Source organism: Ovis aries, chromosome 9, assembly GCF_016772045.2.
Source record: "Ovis aries strain OAR_USU_Benz2616 breed Rambouillet chromosome 9, ARS-UI_Ramb_v3.0, whole genome shotgun sequence".
NCBI classification, from domain to species: Eukaryota; Metazoa; Chordata; class Mammalia; order Artiodactyla; family Bovidae; genus Ovis; species Ovis aries.
In genome coordinates this window covers 33,889,907-33,902,390 of record NC_056062.1, presented here as the reverse complement: position 1 = coordinate 33,902,390, position 12,484 = coordinate 33,889,907, and the positions used below count along the sequence as shown (strand labels likewise).

At 42.5% G+C, this 12,484-nt stretch overlaps 1 pseudogene; it reads left to right on the top strand.

Moving 5' to 3' along the window:
• Positions 1–10,062: 10,062 nt before the first annotated feature.
• Positions 10,063–12,484, top strand: part of LOC132657152 (protein-L-isoaspartate O-methyltransferase domain-containing protein 2-like) — a 43,659-nt pseudogene continuing 41,237 nt past the window's right edge.

Here is a 12,484-nt window from a genome sequence, read left to right as displayed (position 1 = left end):
AAAAATGCAGGAGGTACAGTAGTCCAGCCTCCCCACTAGGGACTTGTGTTCCCACCAAGGAATGTTAATTCTCTCCAACAACTGAAGCATCCAGGGATGTTGCTAAAGCAGTCTGCTGTCTTCAGAATCTCCTGATTTTGTTAAATGAATCATTAAAGTCCGTACCTATGTCCTGAAGTATTTACTGACTTACACATATCTGTATCTGGGCCAGACTGGATGTGGTCTGAGTTTGGGGGTGACTCTTTGGGACAGTTGAAACCTACACACTCATTAAACTAGTTGCCTTTTTTCAACTCTCACCACCAAGACTGATTTAATTTAGTTTCTACTGGTTTAATTTTAAACAGAAAATTGCTGCACTTTAAAAAGCTTTGCAAAGTTTTCTGTGCTATTTTTCACTATAAAGAATTGTGAGTTAAAAAAGATGCATACATCCAATTTTGGAGAAAATTTTTTTTAAACTGATTTGGAATTACATTGCAAAACAGTCTGCAAACACATTCTCTTAAGTTCTAATTCATTCAACAACCTTGTTTGAATGGCAGTTGTGGTTTATGAACAAGAACATATTTATAACTGTGGCATTATGCAAAAGTTATTTACAAACTGAAGAAGTCAGTTATCTTTTTCTCTAAAGTTTATTCCCAAAATAAGAGCCACATTTGAATTTATTCTGTATAAGGCATTCTTGCTAAGTGCTTAACTTGCGTTATCTCCTTTGATGTGCTCAACAACTTCATGAAATAGATTATAATATGCTCCTTACTTACAGAAGAGAGCAAAGTCCTAAAAGTTTAAATAGCTTCTCCAGTGTAATATGTTTTTAATGTGAAGGACAGGATGCAAATCCAGATAGGCTGATTCCTGAAATCATACTCTCAAACTCAGAAAATTAAAAAAAAAACAACTGGTTATTAAAAAATAATGAGTTGGCTTTTTAAATTTCATTTCATTGAAATATTTGTTTAGTGTATAGGAGCCACTAACCAAGAAGACAGAGTAGAAAGACATGTGCTCATCTTCTCCTGAGAGGACTCCAAAATTGCAACTCACTTCTGAACAACCATCAGTAGGAGAATGTTGGATCCCACCAAAAAAAGATAGCCCACATCCAAGGGCAAAGGAGAAGCCCCAGCAAGATGCTAGGAGTGGTGAAATCTCCTTTAGAATCAAACCCCATACCTACCAGAGACGCTCAGAGGGCTCAAACAAAACCTTGTGCATACCAGCAGACCCTGCAGAGATGAGGCCAGACCTGCCTTTGAGTGTTTGAATGTCTCCTGCAGATGTACCTGCAGTAGCAGTCAGCAGTGGCCTGCTGGAGGGGCAGGGGCTCTGGGTGCAGCAGACCTGGGTATGGCATAAGCCCTTTCGGAAGAGGTCACCATTAACCCCACCATAGAGCTGCCTGAACTTACACAGGACTGGGGAAACAGACACTTGGAGGGCATAAACAAAACCTTGCGTGCACCAGGACCTAGGAGAAAGGAACAGTGACCCCACAAGTGACTGACTCATACTTGTCTGTGAGTGTCCAGGAGTCTCCAGCAGAGGCATGGGTCAGTGGTGGCCTGCTGCAGGGTCAGGGGCAGAGAGTGAAGCAGTGAGTGCCCGGGACCTTTTGAAGAAGGTTGCCATTATCTTCATTACTTCCACCATAGTTTGTTCTCAAGGAGATCAAACCAGTCAATCCTAAAATAAATCAGTTCTGAATCTTCATTGGAAGGACCGATGCTGAAGCTGAAACTCCAATACTTTGGCAACTTGATGGGAAGAACTGACTCATTAGAAAAGACCCTGATGCTGGGAAAGGCTGAAAGCAGGAGAAGAAGGGGACGACAGAGGATGAGATGGTTGGATGGCATCACCGACATGATAGACATGAGTTTGAGCAAGCTCTGAGAGTTGGTGATGGATAGGGAAATTTTGCGTGCTGCAGTCCATGGGGTCACAAAGAGTTGGGCACAACTGAGCAACTGAACTGAACTGATACTTTTGTCTCAGGTTAAACAACAGGGAGGGAACACAGCACGACCCATTAACAGAAAATTGGATTAAAAATTTACTGAGCATGGCACTGACCACCAGAACAAGACCCAGTTTCCCCCACAGTTAGCTTTCTTTCTCCCATCGGGAAGCTTCCATAAGCCTCTTATCCTTATCCTGCAAAGGGAAGAGAGAACGAAAACCACAATCACAGAAAACTAATCAAACTGATCACATGGGCCACCGCCTTGTCTAACTCAATGAAACTATGAGCCATGCCGTGTAGGGCCACCCAAGGCAGACTGGTCATGGTGGGGAGTTCTGACAAAATGTGGTCCACTGGAGAAGGGAATAGCAAACCACTTCAGCATTCTTGCCTTGAGAACAGCATGAAAAGGCAAAAGATAGGACACTGAAAGATGAACTCCCCAGGTCAGTAGGTGCCCAATATGCTACTGGAGATGAGTAGAGGATTAACTCCAGAAATCATGAAGAGACACAGCCAAAGTAAAAGTGACACCCAGTTGTGGATGTGACTGGTGTTGGAAGTAAAGTCCGATACTGTAAAGAGCAATATTGCATAGAAACCTGGATGTTAGGTCCATGAATCAGGGTAAATTGGAAGTGGCCAAACAGGAGATGGCAAGAGTGAACATCAACATTTTAGGAATCAGTGAATGTAAATGGACTGGAATGGGTGAATTTAACTCAGATGACCATTATATCTACTACTGTAGGGAAGAATTCCTTAGAAGACATGGAGTAGCCATCATAGTCAACAAAAGAGTCCAAAATGCAGTACTTGGGTGCAATCTCAAAACTGACAGAATGATCTCTGTTCATTTCCAAGGCAAACAATTCAGTATCACAGTGATCCAAGTCTATGCCCCAAGTCTATGTCCCAACCAGTAATGCTGAAGAAGCTGAAGTTGAACAGTTCTATGAGGACCTATAAGACCTTCTATAACAAATACCCAAAAAAGATGTTCTTTTCATTAGAGAGGACTGGGATGATAAAGTAAAAAGTCAAACCTGGAATAATAGGCAAATTTGGCCTTGGAGTACAAAATGAATTGGGGCAAAGGGTAACAGAGTTTTGCTGAGAGAAATGCACTGGTCATAGCAAACACCCTCTCCCAACAACTCAAGAGAAGATTCTACACATGGACATCACCAGATAGTCAATACCAAAATCAGATTGATTGTATTCTTTGCAGCCAAAGATGGAGAAGCTCTATACAGTCAGGAAAAACAAGACCAGGAGCTCACTGTGACTCAGATCACAAACTCCTTATTGCCAAATTCAGACTTAAATTGAAGAAAGTAGGGAAAACCACTAGACCATTCAGGTATGATCTGAATCAAATCCTTTATGATTATACAGTGAAAGTAACAGATAGATTCAAGGGATTAGATCTGATTGAGTGCCTGAAGAACTATGGTCAGAGGTTCATGACATTGTACAGGAGACAGTGATCAAGACCATCCCCAAGAAAAAGAAATGCAAAAAGGCAAAATGGATGTCTGAAGAGGTTTTACAAATAGCTGAGAAAAGAGGAGCAAAAGGCAAAGGAGAAAAGGAAAGGTATATTCATCTGAATGCAGAGTTCCAAAGAATAGTAAGGAGAGAGAAGAAAGCCTTCCTCAGTGATCAGTGCAAAGAAATAGAGGAAAACAATACAATGGTAAAGACTAGAGATCTCTTCAAGAAAATTAGAGACACCAAGGGAACATTTTATGCAAATATGGGCACAATAAAGGACAGAAATGGTATGGATCTAACAGAAGCAGAAGATATTAGGAAAAGATGGCAAGAATACACAGAAAACTACACAAAAAAGATCTTCATGACCCAAATAACCATGATGGTGTGATTACCAACCTAGAGCCAGACATCCTGGAATGAGAAATCAAGTGGGCTTTAGGAAGCATCATTATGAACAAAGCTAGTGGAGGTAGTGGAATTCCCGGTGAGCTATTTCAAATTCTAAAAGATGATGCTGTGAAAATGCTGCACTCAATAAGCCAGCAAATTTGGAAAACAGCACTGGCCACAGGGCGGGAAAAGGTCGGTTTTCATTCCAGTCCCAAAGAAAGGCAATGCCAAAGAATGTTCACTCTATCCCACAATTTCACTCATCTTGCACACTAGCAAAGTAATGCTCAAAATTCTTCAAACCAGGCTTCAACAGTACCTGCCATGAACTTCTGGATGTTCAAGTTGGATTTAGAAAAGGTAGACGAACTGGAGATCAAATTGCCAACATCTGCTGGATCATGGAAAAAGCAAGAGAGTTCCAGAAAAACATCTATTTCTGCTTTATTGACTATGCCAAAGCCTTTGACTATGTGGATCACACAGACTGTGGAAAATTCTGAAAGAGATGTGAATACCAAACCGTATTACCTGCCTCCTGAGAAATCTGTGTGCTGGTCAAGAAGCAACAGTTAGAACTGGACACAAAACAACAGACTGGTTCCAAATTGGGAAAAGAGTACGTCAATGTTGTATATTGTCACCCTGCTTATTTGACTTATAGGCAGAGCATATCATGCAAAATGCCAGGCTGGATGTAGCGCAAGCTGGAATCAAGATTGCTGGGAGAAATATCAATACCCTCAGATATGCGGATGACACCACCCTTATGGCAGAAAGCAAAGAACTAAAGAGCCTCTTGATGAAAGTGAAAGAGGAGAGTAAAAAAGTTGGCTGAAAGCTCAACATTCAGAAAACGAAGATCATGGCATCAGGTCCCATTGCTTCATAGAAAATAGATGGGGAAACAATGGAAACAGTGAGAGACTATTTTTTTGGATTCCAAAATCACTGCAGATGGTGACTGCAGCCATGAAAGTAAAAGACGCTTGCTCCTTGGAAGGAAAGTTATGACCAACTGAGATAGCATGTTAAAAAGCAGAGACATTACTTTGTCAACAAAGGTCCATCTAGTCAAGGCTAGGGAGGAGTCAGGCTTTTCCAGGAGTCATGTATGGTCATAAGAGTTGGACCATACAGAAGACTGAGCACCAAAGAACTGATGCTTTCAAATCGTGGCGCTGGAAAAGACTCTTGAGAGCACTAGATAGCAAGGGGATCAAACCAGTCACTCCTAAAAGAAATCAACCCTGAATATTCTTTGGAAGGACTGATGCTGAAGCTGAAGCTACAATACCAGGCCACCTGATGTGAACAGCTGACTCATTGGAAAAGACTTTGATGCTGGGAAAGATAGAGGACAGGAGGATAAGGCGGGGACAGAGGCTGAGATGGTTGGATGGCATCACTGACCCAGTGGACATGAGTTTGAGCCACTCCGGGAGGTAGTGAAGGACAGGGGAGCCTGGCATGCTGCAGTCCATGGGGTCACAAAGATTCAGACATAACTTAGTGACTGAACAACAACAAATATGCCAAAGGGCATATCTGAGGGTGGCCTGCCTTGTACTCCATCACGTGTGCGTTGTGCAGACCCTGTGCTGTGTGGCAAGGGTGTACTGTCAGTTAGATCAGAGCCTTCCTCCTCTGTCCATGGCGGGTGATGGGACAGGTGTGAGCAGAGGGTGCTGAGGAGGTGTGATGAATTCCCACCTGGCCTGGCCTCAGCAGTTCAGGAGAGGCACTCTCGAGAAGGTGATCTGACATGTAAGGCATATCCTCAAGTGAGATCAAATGAAGCTGGAGCTGGATCATAGTCATAAATGGTGCATTCAAGAGAAGTGAGGCGGGAGAGGTAAACAGGTATGACCCAGGGAAGAGCTAGGGCTCCATCTGAGAGGTGAAGGCTGGAGTCAGCGAGGCTACACTGAGGGGGAATGTACCCAGCGTCATGCACAGCACTCCACTTCCAGAAGATAAGCCCGACTGCGGTGTCTCCGTTCACACCTGTCAATGTCTGGAAACAACCTGTCTGCTGTGTCTCATGTCCCCACATCATACTTAGACCCGAAATCTGACAATTGTTTTGAGTCAACCTGAATTCAAGTCATCTCTTTTATCATCCACTCTCGACCCATTCATTCATTTATTTAGCTAACAGATAAGGTGCCTTTATTCCCAAGTTGCACATAGAGATCCAGGTGTTAATCTTATTATTTCTAGAATCCTCATTCTGTCCTGTGGTGTAGCGGTTGAGAGGTTGGACTTTTGAGTCAGTCATTCTGGATTCAAATCCTGGGTTTTCCACCAGAAGGCTGAAGCACCTTGGAGAAGGTGATGTAACCCCTCTGGGCTTTAGTTTTCTCAAGTTAACAATGGTGATAATAATATGTAACACGATGTATTGTAGCATTTCAAATTGTTTCAAATTAAAGTTTTATATTAAGCCCAAGAGCTTGTGTGTATGTGCATGTATGTGTGCACAGACGTATACATATTTATATAAAATATGTATGCACAGGTGTAAAACCAAAGCATTTACCAAATTATCATGCTGTTTAAATTCAGATGCTGTTTGCTTAAGAGTCAAGCATGCAGCTATCAAGGATGCTCTGCCTCTTCAATAATAACTAAGTGTAAATTCCAAGGTGAATTAAAACAAATAGATGCCAGGAATAAAAGATTTCAGCTGTCACTTTAAGCAAACTGGTCCTAGAGGGTTGTTTACCAAGTCCCCCCGCAGAAGGACACTCAGTGCTGGGTGGCATGCGGGGGTCTGTCCCTGTGTGCCTGTCACATGAAGAGGCCACTCTTAGCGGGGGCTTTTATGTAGATGACTCTATACTATTGGTCCTTTGAAATAAATTCTCGAGTTCTGTCTCTCTAAAAAATACATGAGCGACAACAGAGAATGAGTGCTGACCTACAGAACCATTTCTCTATTTATTTTCCCTTTTTGTATGACAATTGCAAGGGGAGTCACTTACCTTTACTGGAAATGCTGTGTTTATCCACTGGCCAATTTCTTCAAAGAACCATGCCTTACTCATTTTTATTTTCCCTACAGCGTTTAGTCTAACACCTCAACATAGAAAATTCTACAAAAGTATTTATTGACAAAATTATACAGTATTCAAAAATAGAAAAACTGAATTTCATTACATGATTAAAACATATTTTAGCTGTATTTTTTTGTTTTCATTTCTATTTCTTATTTCCCTCACCCAGATCTGCAAATATTTATGAATTAGTTATTGTAGATAAGACACTGGGTTGAAGTAACAATGTGAAATAGGCACCTGTAGGTTCATTAGTATATAGACATAAATATGTAAGTTGCTATTTTTCAAATTCTTTTTAAAAATGTGAAACTCAGCCTATTGTTTAGAAGAAAGATAATCATGTTTATCAAATTATTTTAATTCATGCATAAGGTATTTAAAGGAAGGGTTAATTTGCAACCAACATGGATTTCTTTTTTTTTTTTTTTTTGTTCAAGCCACGTGGCATGTGCGATCTTAGTTCTCTGACCAGGGATCTAACCCACACCACCAGCATTGGAATTGCAGAGTCCCGACCATTGGATTACCAGGGAAGTCACAACACGGAATATTTTTGAAGTTTTAAACAATTGAGAAATGTCCATTTTATTCCTTTGAAATCTCTCAGGACTGCTCTTGTGATAACTGGATGCTTCTTTCTACTTGAAAAGTGAAAATGATGGAGCTCAGTCGTGTCTGACTCTTTGCAACCTCGTGGACTATAGCCTACCAGGTTCCGCTCTCCATGGGATTCTCCAGGCAAGAATACTGGAGTGGGTTGCCATTTCCTTCTCCAGGGGATCTTCTTGACCCAGGGATTGAACCCAGGTCTCCCACTTTGCAGGCAGACACTTTAACCTCTGAGCCACCAGGGAAGCCCTCTTTCTACTTACTTCTCTATAAAGTTCCTCCTCACCCTTGACTTGGAAGCTTCTGAAAGCAATGCAGGTCTCCATTTCACTCAGTAGCCACTCCACAGATCTTGCAGTGATTAAACTCCCCAAATAACTGCCGTCCCACCCACTAGGAGAGGCAGAAGGAAAACATGCTCTGTAAAATGTCTTTCCCAGCTTGGAGGCTTCCTTTTCATATGCCGTGTCTGCGTGCCTGCATGCCTAGTTGTGTCTGAGTCTTTGGAACATTTTGGACTGTAGTCTGCCAGGCTCCTCTGTCCATGGGATTCTCCAGACAAGAATACTTGAGTGGGTAGCTGTTTCCTTCTCCAGGGATCTTCCTGACCCACGGATTGAACCCATGTGTCTTGCATGGCAGGTTGATTCTTCACCTGTGGAGTCAACAGGTAAACCTTTCCATATGCCGTTCATGAGTTAAAATCAGTTTAACTTAATCCACATCATCTTTTCTTTCAAACTCTATGCTGAGTTTCATGTTTTCAACAAGAGTTTGAAATACTGCAGCACCCATAAGGCCCATCTTTTTCCCCCAGGAATCTCCCTCACCATGTCCATCTTCTCTCCTTCCACCTTGTGTAAACATCTGATCAGGCATCCCATGACCTTGGCTTCCCATGGGTGGAGAGCGGTCTCTGTAGTGGTGAGGAGCTTCAGAAATGTTTTAAAATCCTGGTCTGAATCCCAGCTGTGCCAGTTATTAGGGATATGAAATGGACATGGTTTCTAAGCTTCAGTATTTCATCTGAAAAATGGACGCATGAAGCGTCTCAGTGCTGGTGGGTGGATCTAGTGACACAGAGGGTCCCCAGCACTTGGTCCAGAGCCTGGGGTGCAGCAGATGCAATAACGTGGTCCCTGAAATGGATGGAGAGCGTCAGTTGCCTTCAGGTAACTTCCTGGATCCCCTTCCCCGCCACAGGCACAGGTCATTGCTGCCTTACTTGTCTTCCCGGCACAAAGGCTCCATCCCCTGCTTGCTTGTCAACTGCGTTTTCTGGGGGACTGTGAGCTGCCTGCTGGAAGCACCCTCATATCTGTCCCAGCAGAGACACGGCACGTGACCGCACCCAGAGCATCGTTGTTGGGTGGTGAGCCCCATCTCACACATTCGATTGTGCCTACATTCATGGGTGCCTGAGTTCCCACACTCAGTGCTTTTAGTCTTGGTTCTATTTTTATACAATTATCCAGACTCCTTTGTGTTAAATCGTCTTTGATTAGACACTGTGGATTTACAGGAGAGAGTGCTATGAAGACAAAGGTGTCACATAATTTTACTTAAAATTGCTTATTTTTATGGATGTTACCCATATCAGTACTTGTAAACTGGAATTGATTTTAACCCAGCACCACAGTAAAAGCTGTGATTCATGAGGTCTGTAGTCCCCAGTGTCTCAAGGGACTGAGTTTATCTAGTGGCTAAGAAACTGGCATTCGTACCTTCTGTTCTCTTTCAGCGCTTCCTTTTTCTGAGTTCGCTCTCTGATGTCAGCTCTACAGCATGTCCCCGATTCACAAACTGTTTCACAAGCTCATAGGACGTGCTGTTTCTTGAAGCCATTCTCTTACTGAACCACAGACGATGTACAAACAGAACCATTTTGAAAGTTAACAAGGGCTTCCTCATAAGGAACACCTTTTAACAAAATTTGGAAAAAACTGAAAACTTGAGTCACAGATAGCATGTCAACTAAATCAAATCTCCATACATTTTTGAAAATAATACATCATAATCGTAGATGGATGGAAGTTTCATTTCAATTTCCCAAACTCATTTTATCCCTCTGTCTCCCGAGAATGTTTAAACTCTAGGAAACATACCTTAAACTCAACTAAAGACTTTTATTTCCTTTTATTAACAACACTGAGCTAATTTGCATCTGGTACAAAATTAGATTTTTGTCAGACAGAGTGTCCTTAATTTAGTTCTTGCTCTGAATTTATAATAGAGTGAGTGACTTTCCCACATGGGTACTACATAATGTGTAATATTTAATTTGTCATCGCTCTTTCACTGTGTGAAATGAAATGAACAACTCACTGAGATCTAAACAATACACCAAATATGTCTGTACTACTACCTGACGTTCCTTTTATTCCACAAGAAATGCTGTTATCATTTTCAATAAACTGTGTGAAGCAAGATGTGACTCTGGCTTATCTTCTCTCGTGCCACTTAATTTTAATTTCTAATTCCAGTCACATGTTTTTCATTTTACAATTGCACAGAGCAGCAATCCCTATGCCTTGTATGTCCCAAATGCCTGAGGACTATTTGCTGATTTTATTTTTGTCCTCAGGTAACTTCCATTTTCCAGCACTTTGTCTGCTTCTTGTGTAAACAGGCAACAGGATAACTCAAACGTGGATGAAGATGATCGGAATGTGGTGCTTCTGGAAAAAGCAAAATTCGCTCAGGATTTCAGCAATTTTGCAGCAGAAATTCGAAAAACCATTAAAGCTCTCAGTGAGCAGGTTTGTTTTTTCCCCGAGTGCCTTGCCTTATCATATAGGTTAGAATACCTAAACTTTAAAGAAACATGCATATTATCATATGTGAAATGAATCACCAGTCCAAGTTCGATGCATGAGACAGGGTGCTTGGGGCTGGTGCACTGGGATGACCCAGAGGGATGGGATGAGGAGGGAGGTGGGAGGGAGGTTCAGGATGGGGAACACATGTACACCCGTGGTGGATTCATGTCAATGTATGGCAAAACCACTAAAATATTGTAAAGTAATTAGCCTCCAATTAAAATAAATAATTTTAATAAAAAAATAAAGAAACCTGTCCAATAACTCTCCAAAGATATAGCACAATACCAGAATACTAAGCACATACAGGGGATGTTTCCTTGTAATAAGGGCTTCCCTGGTGGCTCGATGGTAAAGAATCTGCCTGCAATGCAGGAAACCGGGTTCAGTACCTGTGTCAGAAAAATCCCCTGGAGGAGGGAATAGCAACCCACTCCAGTATTCTTGCCTGGAGAGTCCCGTGGAGAGAGGAGCTTGATGGGCTACAGTTCATGGGGTCACAAAAAGAGTCGGACACGACTGAGCGACTGACACTTTCGCTTCACTAGGCCATGCTGACTAGTAGCAGGTACTCAACAATTATTTAAAAATAAATCATGACTTGGATGATCCTCAAGACATCTAGTCTGATCAATGGTTTGTCTCAGACATTTTCTTGGGCGCAATAATTTCTCTCACATATAAACAATCTTGGTTAAGTATTAGAAATTGTTTTGTAATTTCCATTCACATAGCAGCATTCAAGAGAACCTGAAGGGAGCATTCGCCAGGATGGGAACACAGTGAAGCGCAGGTGGAGTGAGAGGCACTTGAAAGGCCATTTGAGAGTCCGGGCTCTAGTCCTAGTGACCCATGTTCTTCATTGCTCAGGTTGCCATAACCCACACTGAAGTCTGGGCGGCTTATACAACAGAAGTGTACTTTCTCACAGTTATGGAGGCTGGAAGCTCAAGGTCAAGGTGTTGACAGGGTTGAATTTTTTCTGAGGCGTGTCCTTGGCTTGCAGATAACTGTCTTCCCTCTGCATCCTCACGTGGTTGTCCTGCTGTGGGTATCTGTCTCCTCACCCCCGCTTCTAACAAGGACACAGTCCTACTGGATTAAACAGCCTCTCACGTGTTTAGTAGTATCTGACCCTTCATGACCCTGTGGACTATTAGCCCGCCAGGCTCCTCTGTCCATGGGATTCTCCAAGGAAGAGTGCTGGAGTGGGCTGCCGTTTCCTTCTCCAGGAGATCTTCCTGACCCAGAGATAGAACCTGTGTCTCCTGTGACTCCTGCATTGGCAGGCAGGTTCTCCACCACTACACCACCAGGGAAGCCTGCACAGTAGCTTATGTTCTTGAAATATTCACCTGCTCTCAGTCCCCATCGTTTGGCCAAAACTTATTTCCATTTGTCTGAAATACCTTCCTCCCCCCGACTCCCTGCTTGTTCTCCTGAAAGCCATAGTCAGAGTTCCACTTATGACTCAAATACTCCCCCTCCCTGCCTCACTCTCCCCCACTTCCCTGAAGCTCCCCAGTGGGTGAGCCACTCTACTGTCCCAAGGGAGTGGCCAGTCTCCTGCCCCTCTCAGGCATCCACAGATCCTCATCATCCAGCTGCCTTATGGCGGTGGTTTGTCTCCCACCAGATTTCAGTTCCTCTGAAACTTAACAAATGTTTGTTAAATGAATGCTGTCTGTGGTAACCCGGGAACAAAAAAATAAACTATTGATTAGCTGAATTTGTATTCATGCTCTCTGAGAAGATTTTCCAAAGAGATCATTTTATTCATTTGATTTTTTAAAAACTTATTTATTTTTAATTGAAGGATAATTGCTTTACAATATTGGCTTGATTTCCATCATACATCAACATTAATTGGCCATAGGTGGTCATATGTCCCCTCACTCTTGAACCTCCCTCCCACCCTTTTCCACCCCTCTAGGTTGTTACAGAGCCCAGTTTGAGTTCCCTGAGTCATACAGCAAACTCCCACTGGCTATCTATTTTACGTATGGTAGTGTGTATTCTTCCATGCTAGTCATTTGATTTTAATTTCTTTTCCTTTGTAAATTCACTGCTTCAGATACTGGATCTGTATTCGATACATTGCCACATACAAGCGGCTGGTTCTTAGCTTA